We start from the raw sequence: 26,309 nt of genomic DNA, 5'->3' as shown, positions 1-26,309 counted from the left end.
GTATGAATAGTTTAATTTCCCTTGTAAATGTTTCAAGTTAGTAATTAAAACATTTATAACACAAAAACAAGACACATAAAGAAAGCAGCTTAGCTGTAAAACAAAAAAAAATGGTTAAAGGTGAAGTCTCATGTCTGGAATTAATTTGAATCACAATTCTGTCTTTAGGACATCAGATGGTGTTTGTTTGAACCAGTGCTGAAGGTGACGTTTACTGTTCCAATGGTACTCTGTGATGCCATTGCACTGCTGTATTTATAATTGTCTTTTTATTGCCCTGTTGTACAGCACTTTGGTCAACCGAGTTGTTTTTAATAGTGCTTTAAAAATAAATTAGATTGGATTGGACTGGATTGGTTTTAATGTTTCCAATCCTCATGTGGCTCAAAGATGGTTCTGAGGTTTCAGGTCACACCCTGTGTCTCTGTTGGAATGTGCATGTTTGTGAAGAGGGCGGAGCGTTTGCAGCTCCAGGATGTGCAGGTGTGTTGGATGGAGAAGGAGTCTTTCATCCTCTGCTCCTCTTTTCCAGTGTCTGCTTTGAGTCATAAAGCGTAAATAATTCCAATTGTGCAAAAAGTTGTTTTTACCGCCAGGCATCACGGTCTGAGTTCCTACAGTGTTGTAATGGATTAATTAACGCAACAGTTGCACAATCTCCCCTGAGGTTGGGTTGACCAACATGCAGGGGTGGAAAGAGTACAGAAAAAATCTACTTAAGTAGAAGTACTGTTGTCTGCGTTCAAGCTTTTAATTAGCTTCTCTTGGGCTGCTCTGATTCTATGTTGTCATAGCCTTTTATACTGTGTACTGTTTTTTGCTTTTAAACTGTGTTGTGAAGCATTTAGTGGCTTTTTTGCCTGAGAAAGGTGCTATAGAAATAAATGTTACTTACTGAAGACGTGTATAAAGACCAAACTAGGTTCTTTTTTATTATTATTTTTATTAAAGAACACCATTTCAAAATAATGTGCATGAGAACAAGACATGGCGTGGCTAACCTGGATAAATAAAATAAAAACAATGTCAAGGATGTCAATTCGATGAGGTAAGTGTTTGTGTCAATGCATCCAATAAATCACCTCTGAAAGCAAGAAATGCGTACATTATGTCATATAAAGTCTATAAAACATTCTAGGTGGAATGTCAAAAACTTTGTATGCATCTATGCATTTAAAACCAACTATCTAATGAACAGATTACATTGATTATGCATAAATTGTGCATAAACATCAAAGAAAACATTAAAAAAATGTTTAATGAAATTATGAGAGGTAACAGTGTATGTGTCAGTGCAGACATTTACAAGTGACAGAACCATTCTTCAGGGGCCTCATTTATAAACGCTGTGTATGTAAAAAAGAAAGCGTACGCCACTTATAAGCAACGTTTGGGACTTATTACAAAACAAAAAAAAACCTGGCGAGAAAATGTGCGCACCTCCACGGCAGCTCTGATACTACCGTATGCCCAAAATCATGAGAAATAGGAAACTCCGCTACCAACAGGAGAAAAAAAATTATACTGACGCCCCAGGAAGACGTGCGCGCGCCTACAAATACAGTTTTATACTAATAATAATAATTGTAATTAAATCACATGATCATTGCGCAAAACTGCTGATCAATTGGCTGCAACACCTGTAGCTATTATAAAAAGGAACGCACTCACAATGCGTAAAGACGCACAGTGGCTTATCAGGCACTGCTGGAGGACGAGGTGCACGGGAGACTCTGGAGGGAGAGGATCTACAGAGTCCAGTGACATCAGTGTTTCTCAATTGGGGGTACGTGTACCGCTAGCGCAGGGGTCACCAACCTTTCTGAAACTGCGAGCTACTTCAAAGCTCGTGAATAATCTGAAGGGCAACCGGTTTGATTTTCTTATTTTAAATACTACATCTTCCCTGTTTCATTTTAATTAAAGGGTAAGATAATAAGAAAAACTAGCAATAACTTAAAAAAGGTGGGAAATGTTCCAATTTGCAATGCTTTTTTTTCCTTAATTCATGCAACGGTTTAATTTTTAATCGTAAAACATGTAACAATTGTAAAATTTAACAATTTAATTCATAATATTTTGAATTAAATCTTTTTAAAACACATCTTTTCACAATCTGCAGCTTCTTTAACAAAATCCTATCTGCAACACTTAGATTTGTCCCAATGTTTCAAAGAAAATAAACATTTAAAGATGGTAAATTTAATACAAAAACTTAAAGTACAGCAGTATGTAACACTGCTAAGGCTCTGACTATATCAGTCATCTGTATTTATCTTTGTAAGTTTGAAGCCTGGCAAGTAAATTAGATTTAGGAAAAAGCTCATTGTTTACTAGTGCTCCTGTTACAACAGGCCTGAGGGCACCTCATATGGTCTATGCAGGCTACCTGGTGCCCGCTGGTGACCCATTTCCTAGGGGTACGCAATGGCATCACAGGGGGTACTTGATAGAGAGATGTTGGAAAATTAACAAATGAAAGCATAAAAAATATGGAGTTTATAATGTTTATGTTTAGTTGAAAAGGATAATCATAATAATGATGATAAAATGATCTTGATTAGAACATGAACTGATAATAAAAGGGTCCATCTTGTTCTCACACCAGGTTGGAGATGACTAGAAATTATAAAAACTATAGAAATAAATTATACAGGAGCCACTAAATACTGTTTCATTTCACTTATTAACAATAACATTCTTTAAATTGTGTGTTATCAATTATTTATTCCATCATTATGATCTATAGATGTTTTTTCATAGAATTCTGAGCAAAATGTTGTAGTCAGACAAAAAAGCTGAAGCAGTCGAACTGTGGCAGGGTTAACGTGTCACAGTCCGTCATGGAAGCACAGCTACATACAGTATCTGCAGTAAACGACCAATCACACCAGTTGGTTTATTCATCTCGTGGCTGCTGGGCGGAAGGAGCAATTTACAGAAGATCAGGGAACATTCTTTAACCTCCTGTTCCTGGGGGCCAAAAAGGCAACCCGCTGAAAATATCTGATCCTGCAAAAAGACAAAGCCTGGGTCTGGGTCTGTCTGTAGGTCTGATTGTATGAAAGAGGTGGTTTAGAGGTGAGCACACACTAAAGGGCTCCATCACACAGTGGCTAACACACAATGCAATCATGCCACAACTATTTATGTGCTGTAGCAGCAGAAATGGGAGCCTAACAGCACAGCCCATTAGCAGCCTGAGTCATTATTTCCCCTCTAACTGCGGAGGCCTCCGCCTGCCTCTCCAGTCCAGTTAGTCTGGACCCTGTAGCAACACAACACAAAGCAATTTGCTCTGAATAGCCACCCAGGACATATTTCCAGTGCCTTATAGAGGCAATCAGCATCAGCAAGTAAACTAAAGGGGAACCTAAGGAGGCACGAGTCAGAAGGAAAGACGGATAAGAAAATAGAAGTACAGACAGACAAGAAAGGACGATGAAGCTGCTACCATGTGCAAGTCGCTCCTGTGCTGGTCAAGAAGGTTAGACCTAATGGATTTATAATGGTAAGAATGTGGAATTAGAGGGCGGACCCAAATCAGAAAAAAAGATGAGGCCTAGGCAGTGTCTTCATGTCCCCCGTGAACATCTGCAGGGTATTTTAGTCATTAGACATCGACACATAATGTCACGTCTGGTGATAATGAGAGAGATATTATTAGTTCTGCTGGTGGACGTGTGAGAGGAAGCGTGACTCCTGGGAACACTCGTTTTCAGAACACACACACACACACATATGCACACATGCACACACAGGCTTAATCTTCTGCCTCCAAAGTCACTTTAAAGCCCCAAATGTCTGAGCTGCACAAAAATAATTCCTACAGCCATTAGGATTGAATGTTATTCCACCCCTGCCCCGCAGGGGGCGAGGTCGAGACTGTATGCTGTCCACCAGCCACAAAAAATAACTACTTATTAAATATACTTATTAAAATCACAAGAACATTTGAATTGTGATGATTTTCAAAAAGCCATTTTCACATAGTAAATCTGCAACTAAGTAAAAAATAAACTCGGACAACCATAAACAACAAACAAATAATATTATATAATTAACAAATCATGATTGGGAAATGAGAGGTCATGACGCAAGTGTAGCACGCCTTAGCTTTTCTTTTATGTGATCTGTGCATAAAATATGGAATATCTGGACCTCATTGACAATTAGGGATAGGAATAAATGAGATTTTTACGATACCTATTCTGCTTAACGATTCTCATTTGGAAAAAAGGAGAACAAACAGGTCGATTAGCACACAAACGTAGTCAGTGACTCACTGCTCGGTGACATTAATCTATCCTGAATGGTAAATGGAATTGATTTATATATTTATTACCACTGAGGTAGTCCCAAAGAGCATCAACAATGGAACAGAGCTCCCATGCAAGGTGGTAGTCAACCATCGGGAGCAATTTAGGGTTCAGTGTCTTGCCCAAGGACACGTTGACATATAGCCCTGGGATCTAATCCCCAACCTCTCAATTAGAAGACGAACCCTGTACCAACTGAGCCACGATCGGCCCTGTGTCATTTTATTCTTCCCTGGCTCAGTGAAAAGAGAAACTAGAGGCAGACGACATGAACTGGAGCCAGTCAGACTCTCAGTCCGTAATCGGGGTGTGTATTGCCTGGCATCTGGCGATACGATTCGTATCCCGATATATAGGTCATGATACGATACGATACATCCCAATACAACTAATCTGTAAATTTGTATGTGTGTACATATGAAATATAATTTATTGGCATATTTTACACTCAAAACATTGGCTTTAACATGCCATGTGCCAACAACTTAAAATAAAAAAATTAAAAAAAACATACAATCTGCCTGTGGCTTTTAAACCAACTTTGACTTTAGTGCAACATGTTTTAGTGAAACTTAACTGAGGTATATGCCTAGAACAACAAATAAATGCAGAAAGTTAGTGCTTTCTTTTCAGATTTTATTGAAAAACACAAGCTGGTCAACATGTCCAGGTTTCAGTGCACTTCTTTGTGCAGTTACAATGTTTCCTGCAGTGGAGAAGACTTTCCTGGTTAAATAAAAGTAAAAAAAAATCGATATGGATGCATATGGAATTGCGCCACGTAATATTGCGATATATATCGCCGAATCGATTTTTTTCAACACGCCTACTTATCATGGACATCTACTGTAAATGAAATGTGTGAGAAAGCATTAATTTATTGAGGACGTGCCAACTTTGCCACAGTTGCTGGGTTGCGATTCACTCCAGAGTGGATCGAAAACATGATATTCCTTCAATTATATCATGCTGAGTGTGCAAATGTTCCTGCATACTGGTAGTATTTACTCTCTTTGATGAAATATCCACTTTATTAGTATTGCGAATGCCCTGTTGTCATCCTTTCTCACAAAATGTAACCAAACTTTCAAGCTTTTGTGCCGTTTGGGGGACAAATTTCCTGCAAACTGCGCTGGTGAACGATGTCGCCACACATGTTGCGTAACTTGCGTAAGCTACGTAATCAACAAAGGAATCATTTGTAAAATTGGCAAACGATTGCAAGGAATTGAAACACTGGGAACCGGTTCTGGCATGGACACAATTAGACCATCGTCTTCTTATCTGTAGAGTTGGAAAAGGTTCCAAAAACATGTTGCATATCTATATGCCAGCAGCAGCTTGATTACAGTAAACTGACTGCAACTAAAGCCCGCCCCCAGGCAGGCTCTGATTGGCTGAGTCCACATAAATCTGATATGAATTTGAGTGTTTTTAAGAATTACGTGGCTTTTCCAAAGCAGAGCAGCTGAGGTAGAATAACTGGGCTACATTACATTCCAGAGTTTTTGATCATTAAACATCTAAACTCTAGACGTTTTAGCAATTTTACTCATTTTGAACCCATTCCATGTGGTTTGCATCTTGTAGGACACAATTTAGCCTGATCTAACTAAATAGTTGCACACATTGGTAAATTTGGTAGCATTTTACCCTGTTGTGATGACTCGGCTACAAACACAGTTTAAAATGAAGCTACAATGGCTGATGACTCAGGCGAATACGGTTGAAAGAGCTCCTGTAATAGCCTATTACAGATCGCTGCTTAATTAGATCCAAGGCATGATGATACATTAGAGGGTTGACCAGAGAGAAGGACTAATTACAAACCTGGAACATTCTAATGCACATAAATATATCAAGGATGAAACAAACTCACAGGAATGACTGCTAATGACAATGTAGATAAAACACTGGGGGGAATCTGTTATTGAAGTTTCATTAAAGTTTAGTTAATAATCATCTGCGAGGCGACATCAGCGACAGAAAACAGCCAAACACAACAACGTGACAACTGATATCATCCATCTTTATCAGAGTATGCTAAATAAAGCAATGTGGCAAACTTTTAGCTACACAAGCTTACGAGTCAGCGCCGAGAGAAGGAAATAATGTCAGTTTGACACACGAGAGGAGTTAAATCAACATTCTTGTGTTTACCAGGCAGAAACTACAATTATTGAAAGAAACTGTGGAATTATACACACCAGAGCACTAAGGAGCAATTTTTCCCTGTCATTATTCTCTGAGATCTTAAAAACGACAAGTACTCCCTCCAAGTTAAGTTAATTCCTCTCTGACTCTAAAAGCCTGTATCTGCACAATCTCCTACTTGGACGTACCAACTGAGGGTTTTACACATTTATTAACATAAAGTAGCAGGAAGTCCCAGAGCAAATTTATAAATACATGGTAGTGAGAAAAATGAAAGAAGACAGATTTGGACCAAATTACATTAGAGCAGAGCTTCTCAACTTGTGGCTCGCAGACCTCTTTTCACTGGATTTGGTGCATTACGAATAAAAAAAATAAAATACATTAGTGAATTAGTCTACTTTTATTTTGAAGGAGATGTTGCTACAGTAGTAACGTCATTTTTTTAATCTATTCTAACTTCTCTTCAAAGTAAAATCCATGTTGGCACTTACATTTTTTATAATATTTAAGACTTGTTCCTCTTAGGATGTATTTTTTTTATTGTTTTCGGTAACACTTTACTTGAAGTTTTATACATAAGACTGACATTACGCTGTCATTATCTGTTATTAATAGCATGACTAAGATGTCATGAAGGCTGTCATTAAGTGTTGTTTGTAAAATTATGACACCTTTGGAGTTATGTTGGCATTGTTTTTGGGTCAATTGGAGGGATCTAGTGGGGTTAGGGTTAAGGTTAGGGTTAAGGTTAGGGTTAAGGTTAGGGTTAAGGTTAGGGTTAAGGTTAGGGTTAAGGTTAGGTGCATTGATTGTTGGTCTTGATGAAATCCCCTGAATGGTCCTAGGACCGATCCAGTTTGGAATTGGGACTCAAAGGCAGCATGCCACTGCACATTCATCAAAAAAGTTTGTGAAAGTGTATCAGTACAGTGTGTGTTAAGTGTGTGTAATATGTCCAGAACCCAGTAGTGTGTAGACTGACTACAGTCGGCCACCCTCGTGCCTGGTTGACAAGCCTCGGAGATGTACTATGTGGAGGTAAAATGGGAATGAGTATGAGGTGTGAGTGTGTAGTAATCAGTAATGTGGTATGTCAGCAGTGTGGTGAGTGTAGGACAGGGGTCAGGAGTGAGAAGTTGACTGTTACCCCCAGCTGGGTAGCTCCTGTTGATAGACTATATGGTTGTAAGTAGGGTTGGGTACCAAAACGCGGTACCAATATGGCACCGGTTCCGACGTAAACGGTAGTAACCAGACCAAATAAGAACGAACATTTCGGTGCTTAATTTCAGTGCCCCGCCACGCATCCCCCCCCCCCCCCCACCGATTGTTGATCGTGACGTCACGTCAGTGCCGCTACTCATCAAATTCAGCACACACGTTACTCATACTGTAACTAATAGGGAGAGGACAAAAGACCCCATGGAGGGTTAGGTTAACAATGGGTTAATATTAGAGGCAACGAATGACACTCAATAACAGCCTTCATGACACTTTAATTGTGCTAATGACAAGGGTCATGCCATAAAAATGACAACCTTTATGTATGAAACTTTGGTAAAGTGTTACATTGTCTTCTAACCCAGGGATGCACAAGTCTGGTCTGGTCCTGTATGTTTTAGATGCTACCGTCGTCCATAATAGATTATCTGAAAGGGTAGCTCGTTATGAGACATTCCTTAGTTGTGTTGGAGCCAGGAGACGTTAAAACAAGCAGGACTGGGGCTCTCAAGGACTGGACCTAATATAACCTAAACTATTTTCTTTTTATCCGTGTATATTTTGCAGGAAAAAGTGCAACATCTAAAGTTCCAGTCCCTCTCATCCTGTCGGTTCTGAATAGACGACAACTTTTCCTTTTTCTGTTATGGATGTTTTTTTCCTGATGGTTCAAACACCCTAAAAGCCACGACTCATTCAGAGAATTTGTAATAACCAATTTTAGATTTCAGTTTCAGATCCTCTGCTTTTCGTACAAAGCTCCTAATGGCTCCTCGCCACAAATGAGACATGCTTTTAGTTAAAACCCTGCAGACCTCTCAGCCCTCGACGCACCTTCATCCTTTTACAGATAAAGCTCTGAGAGGACCTCTGAGGTTTTGTAAAGTGGTAAAAACCTTGAAAATATGGACACAGAAGTGAAAGCCATGGTGGGGGCTGACATGGAAGTAGAGATCTGCATGTCTCTGATTTGATGCACGTGGGAAATAAAAGCTATTCAGTGTGGTTCAATACAACAGAGGGGCTCAAACAGCTGGAGTATTTCATGCTGGTTTTTTTTTTAATATTGTGTGTTTATGAAGTCATAATTTTGTATTTTTGTTGTCATTTTGTTAATTTTTTTTCTGTATATTAAAAATCACACTTTATTATGATGCTACCCCATACTCATTCCACTCACACATAGTTTAACACAAGGTATTTCCATGCAGGCAGACCTGCTAATACTATATCATGTTTTTCTGCAGTCTGTGCTTTCTCCTCGCCCTTTTCTCTCTTTTCTATTTCAGGTGTCTTGACGCTAGAGCTGGCAGTTCCTGATCTGTGGTTTATGCCACAACTAGTCTGTGAAACTCTGATGTTCTATCTCTCTATCCTGTTCTGTTCTCCTCTTTCTGTCCACTAACCCCAACCAGTCAAAGCATATGGCTGCATACGCGGAGTTTGCGGGGGCAATGGTCAAAAGTTTTCATTATATTTTTCCCAAATTAATTCGAAAAAATACAATTCTTAATATAATGTACATAATATACAAATATTTTAAGTGCCATAAAACACAGTGACTGTACAAAATATATATGAATTAATTTGTTGTTCTTTTGAAATTATTAGTATAAGCTTTTAGTGAAATGGTCCCAAACTTTTGAGACTTTAGGTTGGTTCTTCTTTTGTGTCGCAATTCTTCTTCACCATGTAAATGGTGAAGCAACACTGCGCCCAGCAGTTCATGTTATGGTACTGCAGCAAAAATGGAGCAGAAAGTGGCCGACGGCCTGATTTTGTCATGAATTTACAACATGAAACGACGCATCGACGTAATGTTGTAGTCAACATTATGTGGCCATACCAGCCTGTCATTGCCCAATCCCGTTAGATCTTGGAAGCTAAGCAGGTCTGGGCCTGGTTAGTAGTTGGATGACTGAGAATTCCAGGTGCCACAGTGGGGTGGCAGTCGCTGCAGTGGTATCTGTCATTGTGTCCTTGGGCAAGGCACTTCACCTACATTGACTAGCATGAACGTAGTGTGTGAGTGAGTGTTGGTGGTGGTCGGAGGGGCTGATGGCGCACTATGGCAGTCTCGCTTCCGTCAGTCTGCCCCAGGGCAGCTGTGGCTACAATAGTAGTTTGCCACCACTAAGTGTGGAGTAAAAGAATAATGCCTTAATTCCGTAAAGCGTCTTTGAGTGTCTATGATAAAGCTCTATATAAAATTGATGCATTATTATTATTATTATTATCAATTATGTCACTAATCATTTTTGCATTGGCGCAAATCTGGAGACGGTCAATACCGTATTTTCCAGGCTACTGAACGCACCGCTGTAATGCTGCATTCCAAAAATGTAGCAAATTTCAAAGAATAATTCACGTAAAGGCCGCTCCGAGGCCGCACCCTATTGGCTGATGAGGGTGTGCTTAAAACAACTTGGCCAATCAAAACGAGCAGGTAGGTGGGCTGCTGTGCTCCTGTTAACGGAGGTTTCCGTGTATTCTGATCAGTTTCTATGGACGAGTTTCCATCTCCACATGTAGTCTCCTCCTAACTGCTCCGCTTCTACATATCAGTCCATTTACTGCTTTTCGTGGTCACTTCTTACTGGAAACAGACTGATAAACCGCTCTGTCCACTCCCCGTGCACCATCGCTTCAGCAGTGATCACTCGATAGGAGTCAGAATCCGGGCACGATTGCTTCTGAACAAACGTAACATGGTTATTTGGTAACTTCATGCTGTTTATTGTTTATTTCTATCATAAACCGGCTGATTTTTACCTTTTTTTCCCGGAGTGTTTCAGCGCTCTCTCTCTCTGTTTGCGTGTGTGTGTGTGTGTGTGTCACGTCAGCTGTTAGCCTCAGTGCTGTGTGCTATTGCTCCTGATAAACCTAACGTAGTGATTTGACAACTTTATGCTGTTTATTATAAACTACTATGAAAAACTGGCTGAGATATCTTACATTTTGAACCTTTTTATACTGTTTATTTGCTCTTCAACATTCGCACCCTCAACTTTAGGGTTGAGGGTGCGATCAGGGCGTCGCCCTGATCGCCCTTATGAAGAAACCGCCCATGCGACACACATCACCCAACAATGCAAGATGCGATTCCCCAAGGTGACCTGTCAGCCACTCCTCTTCCCCTCATCTTCAACAACACTTCAAACAAATGTATTACATTTATTTAATTCGATGAACCGTCACATTTTGTATTAAAAAAAGACGACTATGCCATAACTCATACTGTACACATTAATTATTTGAAGGCCTTACATGTAATGATTGAGTGCACACACACACGCGCAGGAACATTTCCACTGAGATCCTCCTGAAGTCAGCACATTTCTGGGCAGTAAACAAGCCTGAGAGCTACTTTGCCATGCTGGTCAGGCCTCAGGCATTACTGGTGCACATACCATTAACCCAACACACACACACACACACACACACACACACACACACACACACGCACACACACGCACACACGCACACACGCACACACACACAGAGGGCTGTAAACATTAGCAATATTTTCCCATTTCCTCTGCAGGAGCGCAACCGAGCAGTAGATCCTCAGCCCTTCACTGGTAATAATCTGCTTTACACTTCACACTGGCAGGCAGATGAATCATTGTTGCCCAGGTCACCGTGTGTGTGTGTGTGTGTGTGTGTACGTGTTCAGGGGTGCAGACTTCGGTCAAGGATGTTGTTTGATTACAATCAACCAAAGTGCTGAGTTATGTTTGTTAGTAGCCCGTCATTTGAAACGCTGACATTTCCATCAAATGTAAACACACCGCAGTTCATAAACAAGCTAATGGAGGCCTAACAGTGAGGGAAGCTGGCCTGTAATCAGAGAGTCATTGGTTTGAATCCAACCTGGGCCATCATGTGGGATGTTGAGCAAGTCCCTTAACCCTATAACTGCTTGTGTTGTACGTCCATCCATCCATCCATCTTCTCCCGCTTAGCCGTTTCCGGGTCGCGGGGGCAGCATCCCCAGCACTCCCTGCTGGGGATGCTGCCCAGACTTCCCTCTCCCCGGCCACTTCCTCGAGCTCTTCCGGGGGGACCCCGAGACGTTCCCAGGCTAGCCGAGTGACATAGTCTCTCCAGCGTGTCCTGGGTCTTCCCCGGGGCCTCCTTCCGGAGGGACATGCCCTGAACGCCTCACTAGGGAGGCGTTCAGGGGGCATCCTAATTAGGTGCCCGAGCCACCTCATCTGGCTCTTCTCGATGCGGAGGAGCAGCGACTCTACTTTGAGCCCCTCCCGAATGACTGAGCTTCTCACCCTATCTCTAAGTGAGAGCCCAGCCACCCTACGGAGGAAACTCATTTCGGCCGCTTGTACCCGTGATCTTGTTCTTTCGGTCATGACCCAAAGTTCATGACCATAGGTGAGGGTTGGAACGTAGACCGACCTGTAAATCGAGAGCTTTGCTTTTTGGCTCAGCTCCCTTTTCACAATGACGGACTGAGTGTTGTACGTCACTTTGGATAAAAGCGTCTGCTAAATGTCAATGTAGGATTGTAAATGATACCAGTCTGAGAATCTATGTTGCTTGCAGAGCACCGGGGTGAAATACAGGGACTGTTTCTTGCTATATGCTTCCAAACCTGGTCCTGAGGGTTTTAGATGTTTCTCCTAAATCTGAATTCATTTTTAACTACAACACACATAATATTCCTATTTCTGATATGATTTCATTGTTTCTTTTTGGATAAAAATATATTTATCCTTGATAATAATAAAGTATGTCTTATCTTGTATTGTGTTAAAATAGCGGGTCATTTTGCACAAAAAGGATTTTGATGAAATTTAAACCAAATAGTCTTTTTACGCCATGGAAAATTCTATTTAAGTTTGGATGAGATAGTATACTGTTGAGCAAGTCCCTTAATGTACTGACTAAATTCAGCATCAGATTTAAAAATGAAACAATCACTATGTCTCATCATTGGCCAAATTTCAAAAATTCACATCTCGGTTTGTATTCGATAGGGCTTTATGAAATCTGACTCAGTTTTGTTGGGTTGGTTTCTCAATTATCCTACTGAGTTTCATCTGGATTGTGTATTTATTCATGATCTGATTGACATAGATCTGACATTCAGCGTCAGATCAAATCTATCACAAAAACAGCCTTCTACCACCTAAAGAACATCTCCAGAGTGAAAGGTTTAATGGCTCAGAAAGATCAGGAGAAACTGGTCCATGCTTTTATATCCAGCAGACTGGACTATTGTAATGGTCTTCTGACAGGAATCCCCCAAAAGAGCATCAAACAGCTACAGCTGGTTCAGAACGCTGCAGCTCGGGTCTTAACCAGAACAAAGAGGTCAGAGCACATTACTCCAGTTTTAAAGTCTTTACACTGGCTCCCAGTCAGCCTCAGAATAGACTTTAAAGTTCTGCTGCTGGTGTATAAATCTGTGAATGGGTTTGGTCCAGAATACATCAGTGACATGTTAGTCAGGTATGAACCCAGCAGGTCTCTCAGATCTATGGACACAGGTCAGATAGTGGAGCCCAGAGCTCACAGTAAACATGGTGATGCTGCTTTTAGTTGTTATGCTGCAAAGAAGTGGAACAAACTGCCAGCAGAGCTGAAGTCAGCATCCAATGTGAACATTTTTAAATCAAAGTTAAAGGCACTTTTTTTCTCTACTGCATATGATTGAGAGAGAGATTTTTTGTCATGTTGTTGATGTAATGATGATTTTACTGATGATTTTAATTGATTTTACTGATGATTTTAATTGATTTTACTGATGATTTCAAATGTTCTTATTGATTTTAAACAATTGAATGTTTTATCACGTAAAGCACATTGAGTTGCCTTGAGTATGAAATGCGCTATACAAATAAATTTGCCTTGCCTTGCCTAAATGGGGGTGCTCATACACTGTGACCTACTGTATGGTTATTAATGGGGATATAAATGAATCCCAAGCCTTATAAGTGTGAATGATCATTATACCATGATCAGGATCACTGATCCAGATTACTGACCATATCTGTGCTTGAGTTCTCTTGTTATCACTGTTATCATTACTCTTTTCAATGCTTCTGCTTCAGATCGGCTGTTTACCAAACGCTGGATGAGAATTCCCCCTCATTTCTGACTCCTGATCCGATGTGTAATGAAGCACTGACAGCTGTGCAGTAAAGAGGCAGCGAAATGATCAAGGAGGTGAAAAAGTGGACAAAAGTAAATGAGGGCCCAAGATGAGGAACATAAAAGAAGAAAGACGGGAGGCTGGGAGGTGCATGTCTGACATAAGGAGGCTTTATGGTGCAGCAGAGCCTCCACGCTGAAGATGAGGAGGAAAGATGAAGGGTCCCTGTGCTACACCACAGCATAACAAATGACACAATTTGTGCATTAAACAATGTGCAGCAGCTTCTGTGCGGGTAAGATTTACCGGCGGGCACATGCAGACGCTCTGTAACACGGTCATACATACATTTATGAACAGATGTTTGTGAGCACAGATAAACTCAAGCACATTTATGTGACACCATGTTGGAAGTCAAATATCAACAGCATTTACTCACTGCTCATCGTCACAAGAAATCACACACACAGAGCTGAAAGTAATGGTTTACAAGTACTCACGTTACTGTAACTGAGTTGCTTTTAAGGGTACTTGTACTTTTTGAGTATATTTATAACTCAGTAATTGCACTTGTACTTAAGTACATTTTAACAGAAGTAAAGTCATCCGTTACATTTTAAGACCCACCCATTATTGAGTAAATTATTAGTTTTTGTTTTGAAATGATCAATGGACATTGTGAAACTACAAACAATGAAATGACCAGACAAATAAATGCATCACATCACAGACCATTGTTTCTTAAATGGGGGCACGTATAGCCCTAGGGGGACGCGATGGCACTACAGGGGGTACTTAAAAGAGAAAGAGAGTGGAAAATCAACAAATCATTTGTCAGTCTTGGTCCCGTGCCAGGCGGGATATGACTGGTAATGATTCAAAGTATAGAAATAAATCTATTCAGGAGCCAAAAATTTGTGTTTTTCAACATTGGGGTCAAAACCCCATGAAATATTATTATTTTTTTCAAAATAAAACAACACATAACCTTAAAAAAATTCTATACTTTCACTTTCTGAATTTAGTTCAACAAAAATGCAGTAAAAAAATAATATATACTGTATAAATATATCTGAGCTCACACATGATCAAAAACTAATTCAAGTATATTTGGGGTCACCAGAAATGATTGAGATCAAAATGGGGTCACGATTTAAAAAAGGTTGAGAACCACTGCACTAAATACTGTTTCTTTATACTTATTTACATAACAAGATTCATTAAAATGTGCATTATCACTAGTTCATTCCATCATTATGCTCTATAGTTGTTTTTAAATATTTTTTTAAGCAAAATGTTGTAGCCAGACAAAGGGTGTATTTGGATTCAGAAATAAAAGAAAGGGTGTACTTGACACAAAAACATTTGAGAACCACTGTCATAGACGACCAACCAGATTAAACATAACGCACAGGGCCAAAAAAAGCATTAAATGCCAGTAGTTTTCTCATAAATGTAGTCATAAGTAGAGCCTAAGAATGTTTCATATTAATTATTTTATTTAAAAATGAATTACACATTTTGACAAACCTTTTATGTTATACAGATGCCTTTGTGGAAAATAAATTAAGTTCCAAATGTGAAAGATTTTGTCTCTTCCTTTTTATTACCAAAAACAAAAGTGGGGGTAAAAGTAACTAGTAAATTTTACTTTGAATACTATTTAATTGAGCTACTTTTTACTTGTATTTTATCTATGATTTACTTTTACTTGAGTACAATTTCAATCAAGTATCAGTACTTCTACTTGAGTAGTAAATATCATTACTCTTTACAAACACACACACCTCGTCTCATGTAAATGAGCTGTGATAGGAATGATGAATGAATGCGAGTGGAGTGTGTTTGGAAAAGTGGAGATGAAACCGCTCGGGTTGATCTACGGCCTTTAGAGAGGACAGTATGTACTGTATGTATCATACAATAAATATAATAAAGTGTGATGATCAAACGCGCACACACACACACACCTGGAAACGATGTGTAAAGTGAGCAAATCCGTGCACATGCATGAGGGAGATGATGACGGCGTAGCCGCTGATGGGGTGTCAAGCAGGAGATTTGAGGCTGAAGCTACGGATCAGCGTGTGATTATTCCTGGGGTTTTGAACCATGTGAGCTGCATCCTTCATTTCCACTGGGAGTTTATCACACGCCTCTGTGGACAAGTGTGTGTCCATGAGTGTATAGTTTACAGCGAGATGCTCAGGTGCTTGTGAATAAATATGAAAGATAATGAGAGGAAGAGCTTCACAAAGACACAAGGAGAAATACCCAGGCTGTGTAGCAGAGACGCTGCAGTCACGACTATCACCTTCAACATCTACAAATACATCTGATGGTTTTACTTTCAACTAGAATCCTGTATTTTTTTTTTCCATCATAAAGAATATGAATTATGAATGATTTCACTTTAAATATTGATTTTTTTATTCCTGTAATGTTTTGTACAGTGCATTTTTTCCTCCTCACTTTCTTATTATCTCTGTTACTTTTAACACTTTAAAAGCCTGCTGTGGACAGGTGTTGTAAATTAGCACATGTGCTAACACATTTATTTTATTCAATTATAGAACACTGTAGATATTGTGTTGAAGGTAAAACTTTATGTAACCAAATGGTTAATAATAAATGAGTCAGTTTTTCTCATACCTACGGTTGCTGACTATTGTACTATGTTTGAGGAACATCACTTGACCAAGCCTTTTCTAACATTCCACACAACAAATTTTTTTTTTTATGAAAGACAAAAAAAAAAAGTAAAAAGTACAGTATGTATGATTCATGCTGATATCGGATCAATATCGGTATCGGCCAATAGGCAAGGCTGCAATATTGGTATCACCGGAAATGAGAAAGTTGTATTGGGACATCCCTATGAGTTACCCAGATGTAAGCGTGTTAGCACATGTGCTAATTTATGACACCTGTCCACTGGAGGCTTTTAAAGGGTTAAAAGTAACAGAAATTCCAAGAAGGTAAGGAGGAAAAATGCACTGTACAAAACATTATAACAATAAAAGAAAATCAATATTTAAAGGCAAATAAGTCATAATTCATATTCTTATGGATGGCAAAAATACAAAAAGCAAATAAATTAATAAATATTGTTTTATTTTATCTATAAAATTGTGTAATAAATGTGTACATCAGCTTGGTGTACATTTAAACGCAGGCTCAGGTTTCACGCAACTGGTCTAATTTACTACGAGCATTTACAGTGAGACTGCTGCCTGTGATTTACTAACATTATTATAATTATTTGTAAAACGGTATAGGAACCCAGAGTGGCCGACCAGCAAATGGAATTGTTGGAGTTGTTAAAGGAAGAGGAGACTAAACATATTGTGAAATGAAAAATAATATGTGAATACAGCTCTGAAAGTCAATGCTGTGGGGAAAACAAAAAGAACAGTAGACTAAGTCAAGAAAAGATGGATGGACAAAAGAAGAGCATGTGAAATAATAGCTCAAAAGAACAAATGTTTAGAAAAGATCCATCCTCTCCCTCGTCTTTGGTTCTGCCTTCGTCTCCTCCATCTGTGAGTAAAACTGTGACAGACACGGATCTGTTTGCACCTCCCCCTCAGGATATTTGACCATGATTAGATTCATGATGTGTAAACATGCTAAATAAAGAGCTGAACCTCATTCGACTGCTTTTTGACATTATTAACACTTTACATTGTCTTTCTAATTATTCTTTGCAATCAGTTTTTTTTGGTTTTCCTCTATTTCAACGTTATATCTTCAATATAATGCTCTGTCATCCTCACCTGCGTGTTGAGTCCTTTGCAGAAAGTGCAGGAGGCTACAGACGCTACCACAGAGCAACAAACATCTGTGTCGTGTCTCTAGTCCAGTTTAGCGTTGATTTCAACACTCAGATAAAAATCACTGATCAAAAATCAGAGGTTTTACGGAGGCTCATCATCTTACTTTTGAAATGTTACTCCTGTCATATTGCTGCATGACATAAGGAAAAGTGCTGAACACGTAACAAACGAGGCTGACATGAGCATCGTACATATCGGGAGGGTATTAGTATTCTGATCATGACCCATCAGACATGCGGTGGGCAGATCTCCTCAGAAGTTTAACACACAGCAGTTCAATGTTACACAACAGAGACAAGGTGGGAATCTCATTAAAGCAAAGACCTTGGCTCAGTGGGAGCGGCTTCAGAGAGCATTAATCCCACTCCTCACAGAGTCCTGCTTCCCTGCCGACTGTGGTGCCATACAGGAATCGCTCTGGACTTCACACGGAAGCCACTCAATATCTACTAAGTTAAAAATCTAATAACCGGTGTTAGCAGGAGCTCCACTGGCTCGTCCAAAGCTGACGCCTCCTTATTGGGATGGATCAGCCTCCATCGATTGGCCTTTAGAGGGCTCAGGGGTTCTTTTGGTTTGCAGGGAGAGCATGTGAGAAGTTTGCTTGAAATCTCTGATATTAGCTGTGCCTGAAAAGTTGAAAATATAACCAAATAACATAAAAAAAAAAGATAAAGTGTCACAATAAAGTCCTGCAGTGTTACCATCCTCATGGATGTACGTGTACAAATTAACATTTACACCGAATGCAATTTCAGCAACTATCGTCACTTGAACATAGTCGCGCTTTTTGCTCTCTTCATCATTTCATCTACCCCAGTGATGTGACGACCGAGGGAGCAACGTGGGGAGGAACTCATTGCCGGCTGGAGGTTGCGAGCCAGCATCACTCGAAGTCGCTTGAAAAGTTCAAAATTTGTGAACTTTGAGTGACTTCCAGCGGCAGATGGCGCGATTGAGTCGCTGGAATTGCATGAGTCGCATCACGTTGCTTGAAGGGAAGTTGCTTGACATCACATCATTTACAATGATTTTGAATGTAATCTAGTTACTGAAGTCGCTTTCAGTGTGAACGCACCTTCAGAGTTGGACTTGAAACACACATAACAGTTTTATCGTCTCTGATCAGAGAACTCGTAGTATTTCTGTTAAGCACGATCAAACGAACCTTATTGGACAGTCTGAATTTCCTGGTTACAGTGAAATGAGGAGAAAACTGTGCAAAGTGGAATTAGTTTTGCAAAGAAAGTCTTGGGAAAAAAACAAAACAATTTGTGTCCTTTTAACACTGCATGTAAATGGTTGTAAATGAATCCCTTACAGCCTAAGGAGAAGTGTTTCCTCTGCAGCTAAAATCATCCAGATGAATTGGATGCTTTGGTAGACCTTGAGTTCAAAACCTTGGTCTAATCCAAAATCATATTTACCAATTCATATTTACCAATTAGTAGGTAAACAATCCACAATTATACAAGATACAAGATATTTGGGACTTTTTATCCTAAAGGAACAACTGAAAGTCTGCATCAACATTATACAGAAGAATGTAAGGTGTTGTGTTTGTAAACAAGTGTTTGAATTGAGCAACAACGGACCCCAAAAAACAGTTTTTGTAAATTCAGAGTTGCCTGTTAGCTTGGTTAAAATTATCAATAAGGCGGCAGGGGTCAGTATCTAGAGAGCAATACTGACGTTTGTGTACTGAAAGAACTGTTTGTGGCCTGCCCCCACCCTTGACCACACCGACTATCGGTACCATCGCATCTCTTCACCCTGAGGCTCAGCACTTGTTATCTCAGAGGAGGCGGCACTGGTTTCCTGTCGGAATGAGGCAAAGGTGGAGCAAAGCTCGGTGGCATCCATGCAAAGGAAGGCGAGGGTGAGGCCACATGAGATGGGTGGGTTTGTTTCTCCATTGCTGCAGAGGAGGGAAACAGAAGAGCAGAGAGAGAGGAGGGTTTTTCCCTCTTCCACTGTATGGATGCTGAGGAAACTCCCTCCTCCTCCTCATTCAGTCACAGTGAGCATCAACTATGCAGCATGCACGTTTCCATTTTTCTCTACAATTTGTATCACCAATGGTGCGGAAATGGATGGCATAGAAATGGGGGGAAATGAACAGGAAGAGAAACTCTTTTATAGTCCACTGATGCATCCACCTTTTATCTTCCCAAACATCTCTATTTATCTCCTCTGCAATCATCTTCGCTCCAAACCTCCTAAATCAGCACGCACACATAAACCCTGAGTCCTTGTCATACCGCTTGACCTTTTTTCCTCATTTATCTCCTGAATCCTTATCCAATCGTCTCCCAATGCCCTCCTCAATGCATAAAACACACACTCATAAAGCATGCGCACACACTGCTGATGCTGCCTCAGGCTCTGTGTGCAACATTCTCCACTGGGAGGAAGGCAGGAGGAGAAACATGTAAAACGACGCTGCACGGTCAGTGGATAAAAGGAGGAGAGAAAACACGGAGCCCCCATAAATCTGGCTCAGTTTCCCCATCAGAAGTCTAAAACAGCAAACAGCTCCATCTGTTAATGTCTCAACACTTTTCCTCATCCCAGTGCCAGATAAGGGCGGAGCAGCATCAAACAGAGAGAGAAACAAGCTAAATATATACAAAGCACAAACACATTTGGAACAAGCCCAGCCAGTAAACTAATGAGGGAACAATAAGAGGAGATACAAAGTTGGACAAAAAGGCGCGCGTGACTCTGAACAACAGAAATGAGTTCATCAGAACATCATATTCGTGCTTTATGCAGACACAAACAGGGAATTATTCAGCAAACAGTAATGATGCAAAGGCATTCAAATGACTTCATGTGATGCAATAAAGCACATTTTCATATCAAAATGCTGGAGGAAACAATAAGTGCTGTAACCCACACATAGTTATTTGACTGCAATAATAGAAACTATGTTAACGTACAAAACAGAAGAGGTGGATACTGTAAGAATCAGAAGCTCAAAAGGTTAAATAGGAATTTTTAAAGCTCCAAAAAAGTGTGATGTTTGATATTAGCTTTTTGCCAGTATCCAATTTCCCAATATTGTCAATATTGTATTGTATAATATTGTCAAACATTAACCAATACTGATCTTTCCATAGACTCCCAACCTAATTCTAGGTCATGTGATATATATCTCGATGGAAATAACAGGTTAAGTCTACCTTTAATGTAACCTCCCCTGGATGAATACCACAACACTTAGTAATGGAAAAGTGCCGTATTCGTTTTTCACGTTTTTCAACATCGGTGAAAAAAACGATACCGATGTCGACCAATAAAAGCACAAAGGTGATTTTTTTTTTTAAGTCAACAAAGGAAAAAGTCCATGTTTTCATTCATCTAACGTTGTACCTATTGATCATATACAGGGTGATGATTTTTAGGATCAGTTGTAAAAAGTAGACTGTATCTATGATAATCTTCTGCCCATGTGCTGAAGTCAGCTAATGCAAGTTAGTGCTCGGTGAAGGCCAGACAAAGACCCAGATGGACAACAATTATTCATACTATGTACTACTCATACTAAGTCTGACATTAAAATGAGTATGTAGTGCGTTCCAATTAGATAGCATGAAAAGATTAAGTATGCAAGAAATACCCAGATGTATACTATATCAGGACATTTTTTTAAGTATGCACGGTGAGCACACTAGTCATACCGCCCCATGATGCATTGCAAAAAAATCAAACATCCTCTTTTCAAAACAAAAGCATCTCTCATTGTCTTATTGCTTTTTCTAAATAAGGCTCTTGTTTTGAAGTTAACCGGAAGTTTAGTCAGTTGCACAATGACGGGTCTCTGAAAATCGCAAAACATTTCGGCATGAAATGCGTTCCCGCGAATTTTAGGGATCAAATGATCACATGTTGCTATTCTACTTGGTCACTTTCTCACTTATAATGTTTTCAGAACTTTCAAAGGTGGAGAATCAACAGAGATAATTTGCCTCAGTGTGTGGAGGCAGTCACCATCCTAATCTTATATTACTGTATATAGTAGACAGTAAATACTCATTGAGTGGTGTAGTGTGTAGTACGTTAGTATGCGATTTTGAACACAGCCAAAGAGTGCGTGTACCGGCCCGGAAGGTTGCCAGGTACACGTGCTGGAGGCGGGGCCTGTGGGCGAGCACCTGCATGGTGACATTAGTTGAATAAAACATTTGTGTAACAGCACGTGGATATAGTGATTACATTATCCACATCTATCCGTCCTTGCACACTTTCAACACAAAAGCCAAACTAATCATCCCCAAAAGGGCTGGAATCGAGTGGTGTAGTGTTAAAAAGACATCAGGCTAACAGTCAGTGATGAATGATTTAACAGAGCAATAAAACGGGAGCTGCAACTCCAGTAAACACTCACTGAGGAGAACCTGCAGTGATCAGCAGCGTCCTTGTACTGCTGAAAGTTTTAATGAGCAACAAACGAATCCCTCCGACCTTGGGCCGAACGCCTTGCCAACATTTCCTCTGATGTTTCACTAATGTTTTTGGGGAAAGGGCAGCGGCGTTTGTGCTTGAGGGGGCAATTGCGCCAATCTGCATTTAAACGAACAGATTTGTTTCCTGATAGCTGATTGAAAGACGATGACGACAGCTGGAAGGTCGGGATGGAAACGATCGGAGGACGTTAACGCTGAGGCTGATGTGATAACGTTAAGAGAACCTAACTCTCATCACACATCTGAAAACTATTTGGCCTTGAGAATGTGATTAGTTTTTTTTAAAGACTTTCAAAAGAAAGAATGACTTTGAAAGACTTCCAAAAAAATTGACAAACTATTTTCAATCCTTAGTGTTGGAAAATCCACGACACAAAGAAGGAAAAATATCCAACTTCTCCAATCCAAGACAGGGGAGACCTGTGTTGGAAATTACATAGTAACGTTCTACTCATAATAAGTATGGCGTCAAAATGAGTATGTAGTGCGTTCACATTATATAGTATAAAAAGATTAAGTACGCAAGAAATATCCGAATGTATAATATATCGGGATATTTCCTAAGTATGCACGGTGGGCACACTAGTCATACTCAACCGCCCCATGATGCATTGCGAGCGGAATGTAAAACGTACTGAGATTGGCTTCAAACTAAAAACCAAACATCATCTTTTCAAAACAAAAGCACCTCTTTTTGTCTTTAACACTTTTGTAAATAGGGCTCTTGTTTTGAAGTTAATCAGATTAAATGACCACATGCTGATATACTACTTGGTCACTTTCTCACTTAAAATGTTTTCAGAACTTTCAAAGGTGGAGAATCAAGATATTTAGCCTCAGTGTGCTTCAGGATTTTGTGGTTGTAGATTCAAAATGCATCTTGGGAAACTTAATTGTCTCCTTACCTAGATCCTATGTACCCAGCCATGTACCATGTGCCATTGTCCTCATTTCAACCTGTGTGTCTGTGTGTGGTGGACAGGGTTTGAACATGGTTCATGTTTTATTTATTTTTATCTTTGTAAAAGCACTTTGAGCTGCATTTTACTGTATGAAAAGCCCTTTTTATACAAAAAGATAAGTATACTTCAGTGGGAATGGTCACCATACTAAGCAAACTAGTAAGTAAGTAAGTAGTAATTAAGTTTGATTTATAAAGCGTTTTCCACAGGTAAAAACCACAAAGTGCTGTACAAACGTTTCAGTTACATCCCGTCCAAAGAAACATGGAAAGACAATCACATATAACATGGTAGGACAAGAACGGAAGAAAATGTGGGTCACCATGGGCATGGGGCACTAATAGTATACAGTATACTGTAGTAGACAGTATATACTCAGAGAATGTGTAGTGTAAATTAGCATTAGACACTGTAGACTATCAATTTTGTTGCACAGATTGCAAATGTAAGTTGGACTAAATGGAAAAGTAATGCAATGGTTTAAGTCCTACTTAAAGGAGCGAAGTTATTTTGTAAGCACTGGAAGCTTTGAATCTGACAGATTACCAATGCCCTGTGGGGTTCCTCAGGGCTATGTTCTTGGACCCCTTCTGTTTCGCCTTTATATGCTTCCTTTAAGACAAATTTTACAGAACTGTAAGGTTGATTATCAGACGCAAGATGCAGATGACACACAACTACATCTATCACTGAACCCAGATGACTGTGGTCCCAATGAGGTGTTGTGTGACTGCTTAGAAAAAGTAAATTGCTGGATGAGTGAAAACTGCCCTCAACTATATCATGACAAGATGGAGGTGGTCTTTGGTAATAAGGAAAAGAGGACTGCTGTCAGCAAGTATCTTGAGTCTTGATCTAAAGACCAAGTCAAAAACCTTGGTGTTCTGATTGACTCAGATCTAACACTCAGCAGTCAGATCAAATCTATCACAAAAACAGCTTCTACCACCTAAAGAACATCTCCAGAGTGAAAGGTTTAATGACTCAGAAAGATCAAGATCAAGATCAGTTTTCTGACAGGAATCCCCCAAAAGAGCATCAAACCGCTACAGCTGGTTCAGAACGCTGCAGCTCTGGTCTTAACCAGAACAAAGAGGTCAGAACCCATTACTCCAGTTTTAAAGTCTTTACACTGGCTCCCAGCCAGCTTCAGATTAGACTTTAAAGTTCTGCTGCTGGTGTATAAATCTGAATGGGTTTTATCCAGAATACATCAGTGAGATGTTAGTCAGGTATGAACCCAGCAGGTCTCTCAGATCTATGGACACAGGTCAGATAGTGGAGCCCAGACCTCACAGTAAACATGGTGATGCTGCGTTTAGTTGTTATGCTGCAAAGAAGTGGAACAAACTGCCAGAAGAGCTCAAGTCAGCGTCACATGAACATTTTTTAAATCAGTTAAAGGAACTCTTGATTTTATTTTTTTGCCAACTTTAATGTTCTTATAGATTTTAAGCTGTTGAATGTTTTCTGTTGCACTTTTTGATCATGTAAAGCACATTGAGTTGCCTTGTGTATGAAATGCACTATTCAAATAAATTTGCCTTGCCTTGTATAGTACGTTAGTATGCAATTTTGAACACAGCTATAGTGTTTTTGAACCGCTTTCTCTCCTTTTCTGTTACGTTTTGTTGCCATAAGTCCAATTGTGTTTAACTTTAAGTTACTGTGGAGACTGTGTGAGTGAGATTAATAAACCAGTGTCAAAAAACAATGAATCTCTAAATGAAGCGCGTCAGGACCGCAGGTCTCCTCTGCACAAAGAAGAATTCCCTTATCTGTTGATATTAAGAAAATCCTTATTTCCATCTTTTTACTTCGTTCAAATGTCGAGTGGCTGTGAATTGTTGGTGTCCTTGGACCAGAGAGCTCAGAAAATCCCCAATGCAAGCTTTCAGTTTAGAGCAGAAACTGCAGTAGTACAGTATAACAAAGCACCACAAGTTACTGATTGAACTGTATTTTTCTTGTTTCTGGTCTTTAATCTCAGTATAGATGCCAAATAGGAGACAAAATGACCAACATTGGACCTTTCTTTCGATTTATAAAGCAATCAACATCCCTTAAAAACAAATGAAACCCAGCCCATGACCTTCTGTTTGTTTTGATTTTTTCCCCCATGCAGGCTGATTTATTCCCCTGTAGTGACTCAGTGATTTGTAAGTCTGAGAATACAAACTTAAAAGCTTAGACTGCAACCTCATGCAATGCATCAAAATTATGGAAATGAGTGTGTTTACAAGTGTCAGGGTTTAAAGTAAATAAGAATAAATGACTGAAGCAGCTTTGATGGATGTTAAATCATAAATCTATTTCCATTAGAATGTATTAGAGGTTAGGTTCGAGTTGGAGTCTGAAAAACAGATTATGTAAGATGCAGAATAGAATACATGTATAGTAATGTACTTTTTAACCCCTTTGGATTTGGAGTTTGCATGTTCTCTGAGTAAAATCTAATTCAACCAACTTTGTCTTGACTGCGCATTAAACTCCTGATTGCACCAAACATGCCCAATCTGGCAACGCAGCTTTGACAGCGTTAGTCTTACAGTATTTGGTCATACTATGTTTTAAAAGGTGATGGTGGGAACCACGGCTCCAAACAGTAACAATGTTCTTAATCAGACTCCTAAACACGACCCAGTTATTATTCTCACACACGTGATCTTCTACTGGTGGCCCGGGGACCACATGCGGCCCACAGGCGTTGTACGGACCCCAAAGTAAACACACAAGATGACTCCAAAAATACAGAAAATGACAACAAAATCATACAAAATGAGAGAAGTTCATACAAAATGACAACAAAAATACATAAAAAAGACATAAAAATACACCACTACAAAAAAAGAGAACAAAAATATGCATAATGACTCCAAAAAAAAGAAGAAAATGAGAACAAAAATGCCAAAAAAAGAAAGGAGAGATTACACAAAATGACTCCATAAACACAAATACAATTATTATTCATCCACTGAAAGTCAGTTACAAATATGTTTTCAATTACTGAGCCTTTAATAAATGACCCTATAAAACTTAACCTAACCTTAACTTAAATCAGTTTTGACTCATGTGGTAAATCAGCTTTAATATACACTAAAAAATATGATCTATCATTTAGTTAGTTTTACATCTGTTGGTTACTTTGTTTTTTAAAATAATTGTAAAATGATCCTCAAGAATATAGATGAGTAGCAGGAAAACTTGATGTAAAACATATTTAAAGTTTT

The 26,309-nt window shown here is 39.5% G+C and overlaps 1 protein-coding gene and 1 pseudogene across 2 annotated transcripts in view; one reads left to right on the top strand and one right to left on the bottom strand.

Moving 5' to 3' along the window:
- LOC114468580 (endonuclease V-like) overlaps window positions 1–26,309 on the bottom strand; it is a 70,848-nt gene that overhangs the window by 2,209 nt on the left and 42,330 nt on the right. Inside the window, exon 9 of one of the 2 annotated variants that reach the window (XR_003674654.1) lies at window positions 19,392–19,566. The exons of the other annotated variant lie outside the window; for it this stretch is intronic. The gene's annotated coding sequence lies outside the window, so the exon portion shown is untranslated. The remainder of the gene's footprint in view (window positions 1–19,391; window positions 19,567–26,309) is intronic. 2 annotated transcript variants of the gene reach the window in all.
- LOC114472575 (uncharacterized) lies at window positions 9,530–9,640 on the top strand (annotated as a pseudogene).

Source organism: Gouania willdenowi, chromosome 1, assembly GCF_900634775.1.
Source record: "Gouania willdenowi chromosome 1, fGouWil2.1, whole genome shotgun sequence".
Classification (NCBI taxonomy): domain Eukaryota; kingdom Metazoa; phylum Chordata; class Actinopteri; order Blenniiformes; family Gobiesocidae; genus Gouania; species Gouania willdenowi.
Note: the sequence above shows the minus strand (reverse complement) of the source record. Positions and strands in the feature narration are given on the sequence as shown.